The 19,901-nt window shown below is 38.4% G+C and overlaps 1 protein-coding gene across 5 annotated transcripts in view; it reads left to right on the forward strand.

The window, feature by feature from the left end:
- LOC129768722 (nucleoprotein TPR) overlaps window positions 1-19,901 on the forward strand; it is a 330,016-nt gene that overhangs the window by 190,530 nt on the left and 119,585 nt on the right. The gene's annotated exons all lie outside the window — the stretch shown is intronic.

The following is a 19,901-nucleotide window of genomic DNA, read 5'->3' on the forward strand; positions in this document are numbered from 1 at the left end:
AAATCAAATATTCCATGAAATTATCAAACAGTGTTTTGCAAAAAAAATTTAACATCAAATATGAAATAATGCCAGTCGAAGCGACAACTCTTAACACATTAAGGACGAGTTATCTCGTGTTTCGCGTTCCGTCTGTTACGGATGGATCACGAAATCACCCGTGTTTTCTACACGCTATCTTTAGATCTTTAGATGTCATGATCTCATTTTGTACGGTTCCTCTTCACAGAGAAAAATGTTTCACACAACATCATACTTTAAAAAAGTACGAGAAAAAGTTTGCCCCAATACGTGCGGTCCCAGGCGTATGTCTTACAGCGATCCTTAATATGTCAAATCAATCGATTCTGTGATCAGCCTAGATGAAGATGCCCAACTGTACCTTCAATTATTTTGATGTACCAGTTATCACAAAATGTGCAGAAATGTTAGTAAGCGAGTATTGGAAACATTTACACGTTTTGTTCACATTTTTGTGGTAAGAGTAATTTAGACTGTCGTGGATGATATTATTGGAGTGAATAAATTTCATTACTACAAACTCTTTCGCAACATTTGAACTTAGATTCGCCGGAACATTTCAGCCAGACGAAGAAATTTCCCAACATGATCGCAGCAAATATTACACTCATAAAAACAAACATCCCCGGAGGTGAATCATTGCCCGTTATATTAACTTTTTTAGATACGTCGATCAATGCCGGGCAAATTCGCATATATTGCCGACCGAAACTCTCCAACATCTCACACTCGCAGGAAGTGGTCGGTTTAGCAAAATTGAGTGACAGTGGAACTTCTTCGCCGTCCAGTACAAGTGTCCCATTTTCAATGGACTCTCCAAATAGAACCAGCAAGAACGGATCGATTCGAAACACCACGTACTGAGGTGCGTTCCTGTAAACCACTATTGGCTCAAGCTCCACAAGAAAACATGTATATTTCGTGGCCTCCATAAACTCCACACAAGCTTCGAGTGGTTGTCCGATTTCAAAAGGGATTCGAACGTGAAATTTTACGAAACCTCTCCCGGTGCAGTTCACTGCCGCGGTCAGTATCTGTCGTTCGGTTTCGAAGGTGTATTCGATTTGTACCGGCCAGCAGGATGTATCCATAAGGCGGAGCAATGTTAAAATACTTTCACCAGTGTTCCGAACTTTGAATCTCTGGGTGACGATGAGTTTTGTATTGAATTTGTAAACATTTCGCAGACAGGTGTTGTTGGCGTAGGAGTAGCGATTGTACGCTGTAACACAAGCATTGCTGAACGCGTGCAGATTATCAGGAAACAGAAATAGTTGAGACCAAACTAGTGCTATAAAAACAAGACAATTCCAAATGAACGCCATCCTTCGAGTGTAGTGCGAATCTTACTTGTGAGTTTTAGAAAACCATGAACGAAACAATTATTGCTTATCCGTTAAGAAATCTTCAGGACAGTTGTTATTTTTCACATAATTATTTGGACATTATCATCTAACTATAACCATAATCGTTAGCTAAAATACTTAGTTGTTTAGCGTGAGACATATTTTCCCAATTCCGTTTTTCGTAATAAACTGCTGTCGGGGCGCATCTACAAAAATGATGTAACCCATCATCAGTCGATTCAAGCTGATTAAGTGTTGTGTAATGTTCCTCGGAAATTGTGCTAAAGAGACCGAGCTTCAATCCCAAAGGGAAACATTTTCTGGAGAATGTTTGTTGTTTTATGGGGTGGGAAATAAACTCATCGCTTTTTTTCCAATCAGTAAACTCTCCTCCTTCTTCCCTGCAATTGCAATCATCTGAATCAGGCAGGAAAACATGGAAACAAGGAAATTTTGCTCCGGTGAGAGCCCCACCCACTGGGACACCTGATGTAGAATGATTTACAGTGTGGACAAAGACATATTTTTTTCCCGCAACCCAACCCAGACTGATACTTCGAAGTTTGATATCAGCATCATGAACTCATGAAACAGAACAGTGTGCACATATTGTACTCCACTTTATATCTCATCCATCTTACCGGTCTCGTGACATGTGTTCCCAAGACTTTTCCTTCTCCCTGCAGACCTACCTCACATTGCATGCTTGTAGAATCACTTCGCTCCTATAACTCTCCCATGACCCATGAAAGTCACCGCCGCCGACGTGCCGACATGAATCAATTTCAACTTCGGACACAGACACGCCAAGACTGTCAAGCGGACGGAAGAGTAATCCGACTGTATTGATTTCTGCCTTTGCGTCTTCACTTTCAGCTCGAGAAAAACAACACAATCCAATTTTGGTCTCAATAAATGATTTCTGCTCCGTGGAAAGTTTGTGCTCGTGGCGAGCTACATCCAGTTACATCCAGGAGCGGGTGTAAGATCATCTGATGTAAACTTATTCTTTTGCATCGTACTGTTATTTTATCCCATTGTATGTATTTCCTTTACTTAAGATGTAGGTGGTGTTTTCCACGGTTTGTGTCTACTGATTTCAACAAACTTTTTTTTACAAGTTTTTGATGAATTCGATAGGTTCAGCTGATTGCAGTTGAAATTTATTTGACGGATTTTTTTGAATGCAAAAACTTTTGACGATCGGATCATATAGGTCACAGATTTGGAGTTCAAGATTAGATGTAGAAACGCCTTCAAAGACTCGTTTTCTGGATGTAGATTCCAGATACATTACGCTGATCCAGAGATCCATCCATCTGATCCATCAAATTTTCAAATAAGTCTCAAAATTCAGTATACACTGGCGTCGCTTTTTACGCGGCGCGTAAAAAAACCGCGTAAATTCCAAAATCCGAGTAAAAATAAACTGCGTAAATTTCAAAATCCGTTTAAAAATCTAATAAACAGTGAATTATTTGTTTAAAATGCATCTTATACTCTAACAATTGATTCACTATTTTTTTGCGTGCTACAATCAACATATCTGTTTCTCCTTTTATTTCTCAGCTCCTATTCTATATAAATAAAAATGTAAATCTGTTGGTAAGCAGAAAACCCGAAGAAGTGTTGGTCCGATATTAGCCTCCTGTATTTTGTTGTATTCGTCTCTTCCCGTAGATCAATATAGTGGAGAGAAAAATCGGAAAATTCGGAAAATTTAATTCCCATATGTTCTACAATTAGCTAAGCGTTGTTAGTCCATTTGATGTTGACGCTAACGAAATTGATTTTTGTTCGAAAGTGGAAAAGGATTTTCAGACGGAATAACGCTTTCCTATATCTTCTATCTATATAAACGAAAATGGAAGGCCAAATGTGTTCGTGTGCCCTAAACCCGAGGAAGGAATGGTCCGATTTGAGCTGTCTTTATTTTGTAATATTCTCTGTATCAAACATGTATTCCATGCAACGGAGAAACATGTTATTTCCAAATGCTTGAAGAATCTTGAACGAGAATTGTGTCTGAAAATAATTTTATATTATAAGGACGAATTTTTGTAGAAGTACTAGACAATTTATAGTAAAAGGAAATTGTAAAGGGTCAAAGGGTAATCAATCAATGAAGACTTCAGTAATTTGACTCACTAACGTTCACTTAGTAAGAAAACGTGGATGTTTGAAAGTATTCAAATCAAAAAATCTATTTTGGGCGGGACGAAGTTCGTCGGGTCAGCTAGTCAGTAATACAATACAAACTTATTTCCTGAAAAGTCACATGAATTGACACATAAAATCTGTTTACACTGGAGTCATGTTTAACGCGGTTGATAAGTGCCGCGTAAGAAAAAACCGCGTAAATTATGAAATCCGCGTAGGTGCCTAAAATGGCGTAAAAAAGCCGTGTAAAAAGAGACTTCAGTGTACTGAATTCCAATCTATGTGGATTTCATATCAAAATTCCAACGCTTTCAAAATGCCACTCATTCCAGATACTAGGGTCAAAATTCATACTTATTGTGATAGCTGCATCCTCTCTCGCTAGTCTCCGTCACATGAATACCGTTGCTACTCTCCCTCACTGACAGCTCCCGTTTCAGCGCAAGGTTTGTTATAAACATGGTGACCCTAAACTCAAAGTTTGTAAACATAAAGTTGCTATATACTACACTTATATTGCGGCGTAAGCCATATGAATTTCTGAAGAAAGCAACGCAAGACAATCATTCGTCCCCTTGCCCCTGCGGAACCCATATTGTGTATCTGAGAGTAGGCCATTCGTTTCAACCCATCGATCAAGGCGAAACAAGATCATTTTCTCCAACAATTTCCGTATACAAGACAGCATTGCTATTGGGCGGTACGAATTGAAGTCGGACGCGGGTTCTCCGGGTTTTTGAATAGCTATAACTCGTACTTGTCTCCAATCATCTGGAACAATATTATGCTCCAGAAACCGATTGAATAAATTCAACAAGCGATGTTTCGCCACACCAGGGAGGTTTTTCAGCAAGTTGAACTTAATTCGATCCGATCCCGGAGCAGAATTGTTACAAGAAAGAAGAGCAAGAGAGAATTCTACCATCGAAAACTCGGAATCAAAATCGCACCTATCTTGTGGTATATCTCGAACTATTTTTTGCACAGGAGCGAAATCAGGACAAACCTTCCGTGCAAAATTAAAAATCCATCGATGCGAAAATTTTTCGCTTTCATTCGTTGAAGAGCGATTGTTCATGTTTCGAGCCACTTTCCATAATTTTTTCATTGACGTTTCTCGTGACAAACCTCTCACGAAATTTCGCCAATAAGCACGTTTTTTTCCCTTTGATCCTGTTTTTAAATTGTTTTTCAAGGTCCAAATACGTCTGTTCCACGTTACCGAAAAGCTTTAAATGTATTCGATTTTTCTACATAAAGCTTTGAACATATGCTATCCCACCATAGATTGGGAGGCCTTCGACGAATAGTGGAACCTGGGATGGGTTTCGTTTGAGCGCGAACCGCGCTGTCATAGATCAAACGAGAAAGGAAGTTATACTCCTCCAATGGAGGCAAACCATCTCTGGAATTGATGGCTAGAGCAATTGCGTCCGCATATTTTTTCCAGTCAATGTGTCTTGTGAGGTCATATGCCATGTTTATAGATTCAGAAGAATTCGAACCAATGGTGATGGAAATTTTGATTGGCAAGTGGTCACTGCCGTTGGGGTCCTGGATTACATTCCACTTGCAATCTAACGATAGTGTATTCGAGCAAAGCGAGAGGTCAAGAGCACTTGAGTTAGCAGGAGGTTTAGGTACACGTGTTGTTTCCCCAGTGTTCAAAACGGTCATTTTCAAGCTGTTACAAAGGTATCAACAATGAACGATTGTCGTCGTACTGTTCCCCCCAGGCAGTTCCGTGAGAGTTGAAGTCTCCCAAGATCAATCGTGGCTCAGGAAGGAGTGAGCACATGTCAACAAGTTGTTTGCGGCTAACCGCAGCTCTCGGAGGCCAATACAAGCTGACAATACAGAGGTCTTTGCCTCTGATGTTTGCATGACAAGCAACAGCTTCGATCCCCCCAATAGGTGGAAGGTCAATTCGAAAAAATGAGTGGCACTTATTGATCCCCAATAGTACCCCTCCGTATCTGTCATCGCGGTCCAAGCGTATAATATTAAAATTGTGGAAAGAGATATCATCTCGCGAAGAAAGCCAAGTTTCGGACAGAGCAAAAACATCACAATTGAACTTATGAATTAAAAATTTGAATGTATCCAATTTAGGGATAAGACTACGACAATTCCACTGAAAAACAGTGATATCTCTGACCTCTCTATCTAAATTAGACATCAAGAGAGATAATCATTGCAAGGAGAGGCCATGTTTGCATCAATTGCTGTAAAATTGTCTTTAATACTGGAAGCATTGAGATGACAAGGGTTCTGATGGAGTTGGAAACATTAAAACACTTGAAGATTTGATCCACAAGGTCAGACAACTTTATAAATCCCGATTGGGATGTTGAGCTGGACGGAAAAATAGGGACAGTTGGGGTTTTTGATATCCCCTCGAGTGCTGGGTCGTTCGAAGGTGAACTATTCCCACGGAAGCCAGGAGGAACCTGATTTTGCTTGTCCGCTGCACTCGATTTTTTAGGCAAGCTAACTGGGGGTATTACCGGTGGGACTTGTTCTTGAACTTTGGGAGTGGTCACATTGTTGCGCCGGGGATTCCCTTTGAAAATAAACGGTGTGCCCCCGCTAGCTGTGTCCGTTTCCATTTCATCAACTGGCAACGCGGAAAAGGTATTGTGTGTTGAGATTGGTTGTTGTTGTTGTTGGGCTAGTGGAGAAGCGCCCTTGAAAATTTCCGAAAAAGTGCGCTTCGAGCGTTCCTTTAAAGAGCGCTTCTGTTTCTTCCAGCGACTCTTGTAAGTTTCACAAGCTGAGAGCGCGTGTTGGGATCCTCCGCAATATGGACACATATGCTCAGTCGCACTGCAGGATTTCCCCTCATGTTGCTCTCCGCAAATGGCACAGCGCTCCTTGTTGGCACAACAATCTGAAGTGTGACCAACTGACTTGCATTTGTTGCAAGTCATGGGCTTTGGCACGAAGAGTCGCACAGGTAGTCTCAATTTGTCCACCATGACGTAGTCAGGGAGGGCGGCACCAGCAAAGGTGACTCGAAACGAGTCTGACGGCGTAAATTTAGTTTGGTCCCCATCATGGGAGAGTTTCCCGAGTTGGCGACAGTCCAAGATCTTTACTTCCATTGAGGGAAGCTTCTTGAACTTGCCTTTTCCTTCTTTTTTTATTTGTTCGCTCGTCAGACCCGTTTCAGTTATCACCCCCTCAATTTCTACGTTATGGGAGGGTATAAATGTTCTATATTCGAGAGTGAAGTGTTGGTCAGCAACAATCTCGTTTGCGTGTTTCCGTTCATTCACGACAACCCGCAATTTGTTCGGTCTAACCCTGCGAATTTCAGATACAGAAGAGTATCTGGCCAGATCTTTCATGATCTGAATCACGTTAAGGCTTTTTCCTTTTGGTTTTGGCCGGAGGAAAACAACCCAAGGGCCGGTTCCCCCCCCCCGCACCTCCACCGAAAAATTCTTAAATGAGAAAAAACCTTAAGAATGTATTGAACGTTTTTTTAAGTTCGCGAATCTGTTTTTCCTCGTTTTAAAGTTCTGCAATGACCTCGTCCAAAAATGACCTTGCTATAACTAATATCAGAGCCCGCTTTCAATTCTACCATCCACCATCGCCTTACCGACAAATGACTGGTTATGCCAGTAGAGCAAATATAGTTTGCATATAATAAAATGCTTTAATTTTTGTTTATAAAAATAAGTTACAGGAAGTTTCTTTTCAAAATAGAAGCTAGAAGACTATTACTCAATATTCTCAACAATATTTATTTAAAATCAAAAATCAAATATTCCATGAAATTATCAAACAGTGTTTTGCAAAAAAAATTTAACATCAAATATGAAATAATGCCAGTCGAAGCGACAACTCTTAACACATTAAGGACGAGTTATCTCGTGTTTCGCGTTCCGTCTGTTACGGATGGATCACGAAATCACCCGTGTTTTCTACACGCTATCTTTAGATCTTTAGATGTCATGATCTCATTTTGTACGGTTCCTCTTCACAGAGAAAAATGTTTCACACAACATCATCCTTTAAAAAAGTACGAGAAAAAGTTTGCCCCAATACGTGCGGTCCCAGGCGTATGTCTTACAGCGATCCTTAATATGTCAAATCAATCGATTCTGTGATCAGCCTAGATGAAGATGCCCAACTGTACCTTCAATTATTTTGATGTACCAGTTATCACAAAATGTGCAGAAATGTTAGTAAGCGAGTGTTGGAAACATTTACAAGTTTTTTTCACATTTTTGTGGTAAGAGTAATTTAGACGGTCGTGGATGATATTATTGGAGTGAATAAACTTTATTACTACCAACTCTTTCGCAACATTTGAACTTAGATTTGCCGGAACATTTCAGCCAGACGAAGAAATTTCCCAACATGATCGCAGCAAATATTACACTCATAAAAACAAACATCCCCGGAGGTGAATCATTGCCCGTTATATTAACTTTTTTAGATACGTCGATCAATTTTGGGCAAATTCGCATATATTGCCGACCGAAACTCTCCAACCTCTCACACTCGCAGGAAGTGGTCGGTTCAGCAAAATTGAGTGACAGTGGAACTTCTTCGCCGTCCAGTACAAGTGTCCCATTTTCAATGGACTCTCCAAATAGAACCAGCAAGAACGGATCGATTCGAAACATCACGTACTGAGGTGCGTTCCTGTAAACCACTATTGGCTCAAGCTCCACAAGAAAACATGTATATTTCGTGGCCTCCATAAACTCCACACAAGCTTCGAGTGGTTGTCCGATTTCAAAAGGGATTCGAACGTGAAATTTTACGAAACCTCTCCCGGTGCAGTTCACTGTCGCGGTCAGTATCTGTCGTTCGTTTTCGAAGGTGTATTCGATTTGTACCGGCCAGCAGGATGTATTCATAAGGCGGAGCGGTGTTAAAATACTGTGACCAGTGTTCCGAACCTTCAATCTCTTGATAACGATGAGTTTTGTATTGAATTTGTAAACATTTCGCAGACAGGTGTTGTTGGCGTAGGAGTAGCGATTGTACGCTGTAACACAAGCATTGCTGAACGCGTGCAGATTATCAGGAAACAGAAATAGTTGAGACCAAACTAGTGCTATAAAAACAAGACAATTCCGAAAGAACGCCATCCTCCGAGTGTGGTGCGATTCTTACTTGTGAGTTTTAGAAAACCATGAACCAAACAATTATTGCTTATCCGTTAAGAAATCTTCAGGACAGTTGTTATTTTTCACATAATTATTTGGACATTATCATCTAACTATAACCATAATCGTTAGCTAAAATACTTAGTTGTTTAGCGTGAGACATATTTTCCCAATTCCGTTTTTCGTAATAAACTGCTGTCGGGGCGCACCTACAAAAATGATGTAACCCATCATCAGTCGATTCAAGCTGATTAAGTGTTGTGTAATGTTCCTCGGAAATTGTGCTAAAGAGACCGAGCTTCAATCCCAAAGGGAAACATTTTCTGGAGAATGTTTGTTGTTTTATGGGGTGGGAAATAAACTCATCGCTTTTTTTTTCCAATCAGTAAACTCTCCTCCTTCTTCCCTGCAATTGCAATCATCTGAATCAGGCAGGAAAACATGGAAACAAGGAAATTTTGCTCCGGTGGGAGCCCCTCGAGAAAAACAACACAATCCAATTTTGGTTACAATAAATGATTTCTGCTCCGTGGAAAGTTTGTGCTCGTGGCGAGCTACATCCAGTTACATCCAGGAGCGGGTGTAAGATCATCTGATGTAAACTTATTCTTTTGCATCGTACTGTTATTTTATCCCATTGTATGTATTTCCTTTACTTAAGATGTAGGTGGTGTTTTCCACGGTTTGTGTCTACTGATTTCAACAAACTTTTTTTTACAAGTTTTTGATGAATTCGATAGGTTCAGCTGATTGCAGTTGAAATTTATTTGACGGATTTTTTTGAATGCAAAAACTTTTGACGATCGGATCATATAGGTAACAGATTTGGAGTTCAAGATTAGATGTAGAAACGCCTTCAAAGACTCGTTTTCTGGATGTAGATTCCAGATACATTACGCTGATCCAGAGATCCATCCATCTGATCCATCAAATTTTCAAATAAGTCTCAAAATTCACTATTTTTTGCGTGCTACAATCAACATATCTGTTTCTCCTTTTATTTCTCAGCTCCTATTCTATATAAATAAAAATGTAAATCTGTTGGTAAGCAGAAAACCCGAAGAAGTGTTGGTCCGATATTAGCCTCCTGTATTTTGTTGTATTCGTCTCTTCCCGTAGATCAATATAGTGGAGAGAAAAATCGGAAAATTCGGAAAATTTAATTCCCATATGTTCTACAATTAGCTAAGCGTTGTTAGTCCATTTGATGTTGACGCTAACGAAATTGATTTTTGTTCGAAAGTGGAAAAGGATTTTCAGACGGAATAACGCTTTCCTATATCTTCTATCTATATAAACGAAAATGAAAGGCCAAATGTGTTCGTGTGCCCTAAACCCGAGGAAGGAATGGTCCGATTTGAGCTGTCTTTATTTTGTAATATTCTCTGTATCAAACATGTATTCCATGCAACGGAGAAACATGTTATTTCCAAATGCTTGAAGAATCTTGAACGAGAATTGTGTCTGAAAATAATTTTATATTATAAGGACGAATTTTTGTAGAAGTACTAGACAATTTATAGTAAAAGGAAATTGTAAAGGGTCAAAGGGTCAAAGGGTAATCAATCAATGAAGACTTCAGTAAATTGACTCACTAACGTTCACTTAGTAAGAAAACGTGGATGTTTGAAAGTATTCAAATCAAAAAATCTATTTTGGGCGGGACGAAGTTCGTCAGGTCAGCTAGTCAGTAATACAATACAAACTTATTTCCTGAAAAGTCACATGAATTGACACATAAAATCTGTTTACACTGGAGTCATGTTTAACGCGGTTGATAAGTGCCGCGTAAGAAAAAACCGCGTAAATTATGAAATCCGCGTAGGTGCCCTAAATGGCGTAAAAAAGCCGTGTAAAAAGAGACAGTGTACGGAATTCCAATCTATGTGGATTTCATATCAACATTCCAACGCTTTCAAATGCCACTCATTCCAGATTCCAGGGTCAAAATTCATACTTATATTGATTTCAAGTTTCACCACATGTCCAGCGACGTGAAAAAAACCCCGATTACTTTTGAAGCAACTTCGATCGATTTATGGAAGACGAACTGAAGACGAAAACTTTCTCGTAACCTCTAAATAGTTGACTGGAAAGCATTCCCGGAGAACGAAATCTGAGTTTCAATCTGTTAGTACCCGCATCAAAATAAGGGTGAAAAATAAGTTTGACCAGGAAAAGAAAAAAGCACATGCTATAAAATCAAATGCATTCAATCTTTTTAAAATCCTCCACATGAGTTTATCTTCTACTCTGTGAACGTTTCGCCACTCTTCTGACTCCGCTGTCGTCCGAATAGCAAACATTTTGACCAGCGATAAATTGATATTTAAACTGCCGCAAGAAAATGGGTATAAAGTGGGATAATCAATATACATACAGTAAACATTCACTAACTGGGCGAAAAGGGAAGACCAGTTATCGACATTTGCGTTTTAACTAGTCCGGCATGTTAAACGTCAAATAAAATCGAGCGGAACTTCAATGAATTGTTTGATTCGCGTTGATCATGAAATTGGATAAACAAAAGGATTCCAATGGATGTATCACATTGAGTGTGACAACAGATATGAAATATAATTTGAGGAAATTATTTTTCTGTAATTTAATCAATATTTTAGTCATGCGAAAATAATATCAATTTTCATAACACTTCAAATAACATTCGAATGCCCCTCACAGCAAATCTTCCATTTGAATATGGCGTCGATTGTTTAAAAAAGTCTGCTTTTTAACAGGTCCAAGGACCAGTTAACGTTCGCCCAATAAAGCGCAGACCAGTTAAACCAGGACCAGTTAGCGAACGATTACTGTATCTGGTTGCTCTACTGCAGGGGTTTTCAAATGGTGCTAAGCGGGAAATTTGTGCTCCGCGAAGTTATATGAAGTTATATCAAATGCTCCCACTTGACAACCCACATTGAAGAAAAACAGTCTTTAATTTAATTTCACTGGGCATATAGTGATTTATCTTGTTCACTAGTGGTCAGATGTAGTGTAGCTGTGACGCGTAACCGAAATAGAGCTGTTCCCAGTTGGAGAATGTCAATGCAAATAGGATTTATTTTCTTGTTAAAAAATGCAGGTGCTCCGTCGAATGTTTTCGCTATTAAAAGTGCTCTGCCATAAAAAAAAATCTGAAAACCCCTGTTCTACTGGATGTTTGCTAGGGAGTTTATCACGCCTCACTAGTTAAGATGGAAGTTCTTCATCGCACTCAGGCACTCGAGAGCCAGTAACGAGAAGGCGGTTGTGTTTTGCTTCCAATGACATTGTCAAGCGGTTGCCTTCCGGATGCTCACATGTAGGAGTAATTCTAGGAGGTTCGTCACCAGAATAATTGCTTCAGAAGGGCGAAAAAAACTAAATTTCATGTTAATTGGTTACCATGATGACTGCCATTTACTTTATGATGAGTTGTATAAAAGGCATACGCATATAGCTTATATATCGCCTTGAAAAAGATTTTTGGTATCGTAATCCTAAGCTAAGATTGAACACCCCCGGGCAGCTAGACAGATAGAGGATTACGTCTTTCGGAAACATATTCGGGGTACAAATTGAAAAACGAAAATCGATCGCATTGAGAAAAATGCCCAACTCAGTCATTTTATGATGGATTCATGAGATTATGGCGTCAATCAATTAGGGATCTCCATAACAATAAAAACATTGAAGAAAATAATATATGTCATTCAACTAACTACCGAACAGTTGAAAAATTTAAAGCCCTATCCAAACGGGAATCCTTTGTTCTAGGTGGTCGAAATCGAAGATAAAATCTTCCCCTTGTACTCACAATTATTGCTCAGTTATTTCGGGGTAGATTCACGTGATTTTTTGCATCAATCGATAAGGGAACTCCATAAAAATTCATTACAATGAATAAAATAATATATTTTATGAAACTTACTATCAAACAACCGAAAACCTCAATCATCATCCAAACGGAAATCCCGCGTTTTGATTGGTTCCGATTCGCAAAATCAATCTTTGCTCTCACATCTAGTGAATCTGCACTCAGTAGAAACTAGAATACGGGACTGTGGAATGAAATACGAGTTTGATGTTTGATTTTCTGCTTATATACGTCGTAGAGATGCCAACTCATCTGATTTTTCAGGATTTTCCAGACTTTTCGTCTTCGGAGTATAATCTTCAATTGTGGATACAAAATAGGCTAAATAAAAAGGGTATTGCATTAGGGACAGCAAATGACGCCATATTTCCCGCTCTCTTGACATTTCTCTTCAGTAAGGTTTGCCATTTCATAATGGAAAGATATACGATTCAACACCGAGTAGAGATTATTAAAATTTACTATCGAAAATCGGAGTCATTTATGGTCTTCATAATCGTCCTGCCAGATCAACAATTGAGTGTCTAGTGGAAAATTTTGAATCCACAGGCACAGTACAAAATGTTCCCGTATCTATATATTGCTGCCGCTGGCGCATCATTTGAAGAAACCCCAAATCAGTCTCTCACACGTCGTTCTCAAGCGTTGGACATCTCTGTGACGTCGTTGTGGCGAATTTTGCGCAAAGATCTTAGCCGACATCCTTACAAGTTCAAATTGAGGCAAGAACTGAAGCCGCTTGACCACCAGAATAAAATAATAAAAAAGATGATGATGGTCCCGCCTCCTTCCCCACAAAGGTTTGAGTAAGACGAGTTATCTAAAAAATATTTTTTTGTTTTCTCAGCATTGAAATCAGTTTAGCAAAAAAAAAACAACTGATTTTATTTACAGATATAAGTTCATAAAATTACAATGTCAAAAGACAAGCCAATACTCAGTCTTGTCCGCCACAGAGCCGATACGGTCCCGACAAGGCCCTTGCAGCCAAATGGTCCACCAAGACACAAGTCCAACCGTCAGCCTTGTTTTGGATTGACTTTAAATATTCCCATCCAAGAAATCGAGAAATTTTTCTTTACGAACAATTTCTAGACCGCCTCTTACAAAACTTTTGAATTCTTATCCTTTATATCTGTACAACGCGCGCGACGCTCAAACTTTTGTAGACTACTTTTATTTTTTTACCAACTACTACAATATAAAAACAACAAAATAAAAATAAAAATAGTTCATCTTTACATAATAGAGACGAGTACAAATTGAAAAACAAAAAATATAACATAGAAGAAAAATTGTCCAAAATTGTCTAAACAATATAATCCGTTTAAAAAAACTTTGTCGGGTCATACATTGAGAATAATAAAAACAAAAAAAAAATCAAAAAACTGTTCACTTGAGGATATCCGTTCGTATTAAACTTCGTCAGTCAAAATCGTTATCAAAATAAAAAAAAAAATACAGCTTTAACGTGTGAAATACAGTTTCTCTCAAATTCTGCGAGTGTTGTTGCACATTTAATATGTCTTGGCATCGAGTTGAAAACATTTACTCATTTAAAATATAGCTAATTTTGTGAAACACATGTTAAGAAATGTGGTGTTCTTATTTCATCCGCGTTTCTAGTATTCTATCTATGAAAGTCACTTCCCCTTTCAACTCGATCACACAAATATCGAGGCAGCGAACCGTTAACTACCTTAAAAATAAACGCCATAGTTAAATACACAATTCTTTGCTTCACAGATATCCATTGCAGAGCGTCCAGTACTCGTAATTCCAAAGCGCTTAATCGTGTTCAACAACAAGGGTCTAGAAATTGTCTCGAAAGCGCGCTTTAGACCCAAGAAAACAGCAACAATCGTGTCTTTACCTTCTAGTTTTTCGTTACATTTTGCTAAAGCCAGCGCTACACGATGCTACGAACACCTCGAATGCTGGACGCTTGATGATTCGACGCATCGTGTAGTCGACTGACGAGCTACGAACCTCCATTGTCGAGTGTCGAATATTCGCGTTGGAAGGTAATCCGTTCGTTGTGGATTACCTTCCAACGCGAGTGGCACGAGTCAAAGGATTTTTGTCATTCGTTGATTCGACACTCGATGACATTCGATACACCGCTACACGATTCGTCCGAATATATCTTTGACAGATTGGTTTGTTTACAAGTTTTAGATGTGGGAACTATGAAATTGATTCATAATATTCAAAATATTCGGCAAAATATTGCAGTTTAATATTGTTGATTTCAAGCATTTTTAATTTACAGTCCGATATCAGTATTGCTACGGCAGCAATTTCAATACTCGCATCGTCATCAAGTTTCCTAACGTTTATGATGGTAAATAAAAACAATAAACATTCGATCCAAATACTCGCCGATTGTTTGGACCGATTGCATTGAATCGAACATTCACTTCACCGTGTAGCAGTACATTCGTCACAACATTTGTCGATTCATCGAGTCAAATGTTTGAGTCCAACATTCGAGGAAAACGTTGGATGAATCGTGTAGCGCCCGCATAACACCAAGTTCAATGCAGTTTCACAGGAATGAACTTCCCGATATCCCGATCGTTCTGGTATCATTAAAGAGTTACGATTCAAATATTCTAACAGCTGGCCTTTAACATCAAGTTCCAAAATTTTCTCTAACGTGTGCAACATGTTGATGGGACGAAACTCTTCGGCTTTAATCGTCCCTGCAAGCTTTTGACTGGGAACTACTAAGTATTCCTTCCATGATGTATTGATGAGGTTCAGCAAGATGTGACAAATCACATGAAAGCAATCTTGAACAAATCTAGCATTAACATTATCTATGTCAGCCGTTTTTTTCTAATAAGATGCAAATATTTCTAAGTTCAAATTTCTAAGTGAAAATCTTCAAATTTACAACTACTATTACCCGCTGTTTTATTTCATCGGGTTCATCGACCAATTCAATGGATTGATTGATCAATGAAACACTGTTGACTAAATAATCCTTGAATTTGGATGCTATTACTTGCTCAGATTGTTCTAATGTGCCATTAAAGGTTATGGATCGCGGTTTGCAACTACTAGGTCTTAACAATGACTTTAAAATTCTCCACAACTCTTTGCTGTTATTTTGATGCTGATCAATTTTCCTCTGAAAATTTCACAACGAGTTTTCTTTATCGTTTGTAAATATTTATAGCGCGCAATCGTGTACATGTTCCAATGATGATTCCTATTTTGTTCTATAAAACCTTTTGTACCATTTGTCCCTTTTTCGTTTCTGGTCACTGAAGCTGGGAGAGTGATATAAAACACCATAATTACCCATCTTCATGCCATGTTCAACTGTAATGCTTAAGAACCAGTTGCCATCAATCACTTCGTTTAGGCGAACATTGAATTTAACTGATTCTCTGACATACATAGCAACACCATCAGTATGTCTAGAATGTGATAAGCAAGCAGCAACATTATATCCCGGAATCCTATATTGATCAAATGATTCAATTTTCACAATGTGTGTCTCAGCTAATAAAACTAAAAGTGGACGCTTTTTCTCAACAATCTGACGTAATGCTACTTAGTTTGCTGATAACCCCGCAGCAACAGAACATGAAATTGATTCACATCTCTTCTTTAACATGGTTGCTATTTTTTGAAACGCAAGTTGCCTTTTCTCAAATCATAAAATCTATTGTAAACTGCACATTCAGAACCTACTGCGGCATGGTTGAGGTCCAAATTCATTTTCCGTGCTTTATTCATTTTTAAAAAATTAACACATTTCAATACCAGACGCGTCGTATGTTCGTGAATTGGGCTGAGTAACAATTTGAAAAAAGATCCGGATTATCATCTTCAGCGATGAGGCTCATTTCTAGCTTAGTCGATAAGCAAAATATGCGTTATTGGTCAGGCAGCAATCCACACGTATTTCATGATTCACCATTGCATCCCGAAAAAAATACGTTTGGTACGGTTTATGGTCCGGTGGCGTCATTGGGCCGTATTTCTTCCGTGATGATCAAGACCGGCACGTTACTGTGAATGGGAATTGCTACCGCTCAATGATAACCGAATATTTTTGGCCCGGATTGGATGATATGGACTTGGACAATATGTGGTTTCAGCAGGACGGCGCCACAAGCCACACAGAGAATTTAACCCATTTTGTACCAAGCGTTCGAAAAATCGAACAGCAACTTTGATAATTTTTCATGTCTTTGGAAAGCAACCATATGGTAATGTTTTTGCACTAAGAGATAGCCTAATTTATTAGCTACAACTTACCATCGATTTCATTCAATTTTGTGTAACTTTTTTGGGTAATAAATTCGATTTAAAGCAAGTATGTTTGAGAGTTGTTTTCAATTTCAATTAGAAAACCCAATAAAATACAAAAATATGTGAACTTTTCTACAGTATTACTTTGACAATATGACATATATTGTGATATAGGACGAAACTCATTCGATTGAGCCTCCTTCAGGAAAGTAACAGTCGGGGAAATTTAGTGTTCGAAAAATCGAACATTGGCCAAAACGAACAAGTTTTTCTGCTGAATCAACATCAACACATCTAACCTCTGCAACGCACTTTGATTTGTTTATTTTGGAAGACGGAAGGTTTTTCATTTATTCTTGCTTTTTCAATTGTGTATGTTTGCAAATATCGATTAATTTAGCAAATATCATTGAAAACCTGTATGCTTTTTTGTCCGTAATAACCGTAGGCGGCCCGTAGAATTTCGTGTGTGAGGGACGAAACGAAGTAACGTAACGAAGTAACGAAGATTCTAATGAGATTGTTGATGTGAATGTTCTTCCGCCATACCGAATAATAACCTCCCAACCCTCTATGCCATTGTTTTTTCGTACTATTTTGGTACTTTGCAGGTAATTTTTAAGCATTTACATTTCTCCACAACCAACAATAAATAAAAGGCATATGCTTTCGTTTGAAAAAAACACCCTGCCAGTAATAAGTTAAAATTACATGAAATAAAAAATGCCACATCTCACCTTAGGTGGATTAATTTGGGTTTATGCTTAGAGACATCCATTCTCCTGTGCTTGTTCTTCCCGGAATGCAAAATTGATGTATTTATGAATACCGTATATTTGCTAATTGAAGTGACTTTTTGTTCGCAGTATGTTTGTACTTGTCAAAAAAAAGTGCGGGTTTCGGCCAATGTTCGATTTTTCGAACAGTCATTTCCCGGAAAATGGAAGATGAGAAAAAAATATTCTTGAACATTGGTGTTCCTTTAGCGTTAATAATAGAAATTACACCAATGGCTTTCGTCAGAAAAATAATTTTTACAGCTTGGTCGTTATTTGGTTAACAATCTATTTATTGAAAACCAAGTTTGGTGAGTGTGTTATCTCATGAAACGGCCCAGTCAATTGGCCGCCCCGGTCGTGCGATTTGACGCCGTGTATGTGTATGTGTATTAAAATTGATATCTCGTTTCAAGGCAGAAGTTGAGGTTTGTTGAATTCGTTTGAATACATCAAGAGCTCCAAGTTCGTGTTCGTCCATAGAAATTGTCTTTTCAAAAAAGGGGGAAATTCTTACTTTTTTACATTCGCTAAATATGATCGTTTTATCGAACTGTTTCCATGCTTGAAAAATAAGTGAAGAACACACTGATTCCAAGCCATTCACACCGTAGAACACATGCTGTCAAGCAATCAAACGTCCGTCGTACTTTTTCTAAACAACACATACCACATGGATCCATAGGATGAGGTGGATTGCTCCTTGCTATCGTGTTTGGTTAGTTACCGTGTCGTAACCTGTAGAACTTCAGTCTTGAATAAGCCAAAATCTCACTCCGTCGTTTTAATGCATGGAGCCCTAGTACAATAAAAATGTTGGATAAGTGCATCATGTTGAATCACTGGTTATTCATTAGGAACAAGTTTGATACTGTTTTATAGTTACCTGCAAAACAATACAACCGTTTCAACTTAGCGTGGAAATACATTAGGCGAGTTCTCGATAAGGGGACGTGAACAAAAGATACACACTGCACACTGCGGTGCGTTCTTGGTGCGATTTCAAAACTGCTGCTGTGGTTTGATGGCAATGATAAGCCGCGCCTGTTTTGTGATAGTATGAGTCATCCAGATCTTAACCCTATATATGGGATCTACTGTTTAGCGGCCCCTACATGATCATTAATAATGACAATACTTCATTGAAATAATGTTAACAATGACCATGTAAGATTTTCTCAACACAGCATTACCGTAGAAGGGATACTGTCATTGATGATGATAGCGTAAAGTCATTGAGTCATTTCGAAACTAGAAAGGTACGATGTCGATATTTACAAAAGTTTTGAATAATAATGATATGAGCATAAACTATTGAGATTATTTTGCAAAAAGATAATTTTAAGTTCTTAGAAGATCGATGAAGATAATAGCTAAATGTTGTTTCAATGCTCAAAACATGTGGTTCTGAATCTTCATCGCCTATACTGAATGGCGTTAAAAACAAAAGCAAATTTTGAAATTATGATTGGAAACTATTATCAGAAACAATTTTCGTCCAAGATTTCTGATTACCTGCAGAAAATATCCAAACCATTAATCGAGATCGTTAGAGGCGAATGAACAGCAAAGTTTAAAACCTCTCAAAAACAAAGAATTAATCGAGATATTTTTTGATATGGAAAAGTTAATTCTCATTAATCGTTTTCGTTTTAAAATGAGTTCATTGCTCTCGTGTCTATGAAGGCTAGAGGTGATGTATTGCTACAAGCTATGAAACGATTCATTTGCGGTGATTTGTCTTCAATGTTGTTTATTTTTTTTGACGTAGGACTACGTCTTTCATTTCTATACCGGGGTGTAAAATCAAAGTTTCGAAAACGAAAGCGTTACGCCGGAGACCGAGATTTTGAGCGTTAATAGCTCCTAAACAACTGAACGAAATGGTATGATAAACACCTCATTCGAAAGATAAAATGTCTACGCATTATGTACTTGTTACTTTTTGATCCAAAAACTTGTTTCAATAGCCCTAAAATTGCTTTCAAAACAGGTTATTGAAATCACCAATCAGTATATAAGCGAGCAGCGCTCGGAAATCCACTCAGTTATAATTGAACAGCGATTGAGGTACCATCGCAGGAATGAATGGATGTTTCCCTAACACAGACTTCAAAACCATGGAGTCTGGAGAAATCGGCATTGCAAAATGGATATAAGCAGCGGGTACATTTGTACTCGTTTGCGCTTTTGTAAATCGGAATATTTCCCTAACACAGACTTCAAAACCATGTAGTCTGGGGAAACTCGAATTGCAAAGTAGATGCAAACAGTGGATACTTTCGTACTCGTTTGCGCAACACAGACCTCAAAACCATGGAGCCAAGGGAAATCGGCATTT

The sequence above is a fragment of the Toxorhynchites rutilus genome, chromosome 2, assembly GCF_029784135.1.
Source record: "Toxorhynchites rutilus septentrionalis strain SRP chromosome 2, ASM2978413v1, whole genome shotgun sequence".
Classification (NCBI taxonomy): domain Eukaryota; kingdom Metazoa; phylum Arthropoda; class Insecta; order Diptera; family Culicidae; genus Toxorhynchites; species Toxorhynchites rutilus.